This window comes from Anopheles gambiae, chromosome X (assembly GCF_943734735.2).
Source record: "Anopheles gambiae chromosome X, idAnoGambNW_F1_1, whole genome shotgun sequence".
Taxonomy (NCBI): Eukaryota; Metazoa; Arthropoda; class Insecta; order Diptera; family Culicidae; genus Anopheles; species Anopheles gambiae.
In genome coordinates this window covers 12,577,409-12,580,479 of record NC_064600.1, presented here as the reverse complement: position 1 = coordinate 12,580,479, position 3,071 = coordinate 12,577,409, and positions in this window count along the sequence as shown.

The following is a 3,071-nucleotide window of genomic DNA, read 5'->3' as shown; positions in this document are numbered from 1 at the left end:
GGTGTGTATCCAGTGTGTAGGGCTTTACATAATAAATTAGTCATCACGGGTTTCCCCGCACCCGTTACAGCCCCTTTCGTCAGGTGTGGTTCTTACTCCCTTGCCGTAACGCTATCGAGGGAAAAAAAAATGAAATAAACGCCACTCGGCCACCGATAGAACAACGTGCAGGGTGACGTGGTAGCGCGTACCCTGCCGTAGTGTAGTGCGCATACACAAAAGGCCACCGTGAAGGTGATGGACATCTGCAGCAGTTGCGCGAGCCCCCACAGCCTCACCTCAGGGTCAGGTGGCTAAGGTCAGGCAGAATCGAACGGCGATCGGTGGCAAGCAGGTGTTTGCATACGGCTGCCAGAGAGTGCAATGCTAGATGTAGGAGAGGGTGGTGGCGGGGGGTGGGGGGGGGGGTGGGGATTGTATTAGAGAGAAGGCAAAGAGCAAGAAGCACATCGCACGACGCTCGAGAAGAATCATCTCTGGTTTTATCTCGAGCTCGCACGGATTGAGGTTAATTGTGCGACGCCATGTGTGTGTGTGTGCGTTCGCATGTGCTTCGTGGCCATTTTATGAGCGCTAGTTTTTTTTTTACAACTAAGTTTAGATCAAGCGATCCCGGCCGCCGTCCCACTTCCTTCTCGTACTCCCCCGTTCCTTCTGATTACCTCTCTCTCTCTCTCTCTCTCTCTCTCTCTCTCTCTATCTCTCTGTTTAATAGATAGGCTGCAATCAGGTCTATCAAATGGCGCCATTACCGACCCTCTGGTGGCAAAAAGTGGAAAGGCAAAATTGAAAAGCAAAAGCTGTTTAGCGGTGCATTAGTCGCTAGCAGGAAAACATGCGCGCAGGCAGCGGTACACCTAGCACCCAATGTTTGATTGTGTACCGATTGGCAAATTAGGAGAAATGTCTTTAATGTCTTTCTAAATTGCTGTCCGGCGCAGAGGCTTTCAGGTCGGGCCAGGTCGGTTCATTTCACCCGGACCCGTGGCTCGTTCAGGCTTGCAGGCTGTTTTCAAACGTTTGGCTACAACCTACAAAAAGGCAAGAAGGCGGGTTGGTGTTCTGTGGCCATAATTACAATCATTAGCAGGGGGCGATTCGGTGACGCTGACTATTCGGCTTTTCACTCAAACCAATTTGGGTGTGGAGGTGTGGTGGGGTTGAACACACGCAAACAAAGCCAATTGATCCAACGAAACAAAACCATTGACAGGTACCGACACCGACGGCACTGACATTTATACTTTATCCGCTTTGAATGTGTTTACAGACAATTTCAACATTCCGGTAAGCTTCTGTTTACGGTCAGCTTGACAAATAAGCAATTTCAGGCCCCGTTCTCTTTCTCTCTCTTTTGCTTCTTCTCTTTGATGCACACACTCTCCCTTTCGCTCTATGCCGAAATTGGTTTGCTAATAGACACTGGTTGGCGGCGTGAAAGCATTGCGCTCGACGATCAAAAACGATGAACGGTTGGAATGATAGCCATGACAGCCAAGAAGACAACTCACAAAACAAACGAACAGTAGCGCTCGTCCACCCAAAAACTGAAAGAAGAAAAAAAAGGCCACTATCGAGAGCAGTCGGAAAGCTGCGCGGCCGAGCCAGCGTATATTGGGAGATAGCCCGAATAACCCATCAATCTTACGTAATTCGATTAACTCAACAGCGCTGCATAGAAGCGAAGCGAACAAAAGCGTACGAAACAAAACAACCGAAAACACATAAACACACACACAAACATATACGGTAGTGTAGGACAGGTGAAAAGTGAACAAGAAAAAAATGGGCAAACTGCTCCATACTGCGTGCTGCTTTCGTGTTACAGATAGTCCGGTCACTGAGGTGTGATAACGTGCATACGGTTGCATGTGTTAGTAGCACTGTACAATGGGGAAGCTGGGCGTAAGACGTTCGTTCCGCTTGAATCGTCACCAACCAACCAGGCTGTCACTTTCATTTTACTTACTTAGCCTGGAAGCCTGTTGGAACGGCAATTTATGGAAAAATGCCCTTTTTGTCAAATATCGACTACAAGGTGAAAATGCAGTGATTGTAGTGTGCTAAAGTATGTGTATATTTCATTAATCAAAATTCGTTGACTTTTACACTACTTCATGAATTTTCCGAATTATCATCATGCCGTTATATATTAAGAAAATAGACATAATTCTTTAGTGATTACCGTCATAAAATCAGTAAAAACATTAGCTGATTTTGTTGAAACCTTCAATGAACTTTTTAAGGAAAATGTTGATCACTTAAAATGAGCTACAGTTATTTATTAAAACTATGACGTGTAAGATCACAGCAACACATATCTAACAAGCTAAAAAAGATCCAATATAATCATATACAGCTTTTTCAAGGTTTTATTCACTACAATCACTATAGGAGCACAATTCATCAATAAGGGGAAAATAACGCAGCAGTTGGAACAAAAATATGTATTCGTAAATTTTCTGTGTTTAATAATATAAATGGTTGTAGGGTAAGTGTACCAATTATGGCTATTAATATGTCATCAAGATACCGATTTTACCCCTGTAAAAATAAGTACTGAGAAAAATACCAAAAGTCTTTATGTTTTCTTGTAGCCTACTATGTGTAGAACATGAGAGTATTTTTTTATTTTCACTCAGTGTTTATCAAAATGCGTGAAAAATTCAATTATAAATTGCATCTCAAGGTACCAATTATGGCTATAGTGTTCCTAGAAATTCGCCATAGCTGTACCAATTGTGGATGTATGCTTAAACTCGTGGAAATTAACACAAAAAATTACTTTGTGACATTGTTTAAACTCAAATCAAGGAAAAAGATGTTCACTGCACCAGTATAAGTATATAACCACCATTACCAATACCTAAAATTAACAATTTAAAATATCCGCTTTCTATCACTGGTTGTATTGATAACCACGCTGAATTAATCACACAATTGATGGGGCTAATCCTTCACACATTTTAATTTCTTACATCTTTCTGATGACACCGTACTTGGACACTCTTCACCTGATATCACCTGACATTCCTTCACCTGGAAGCTACACCGAAACCAGCTACCGTTTC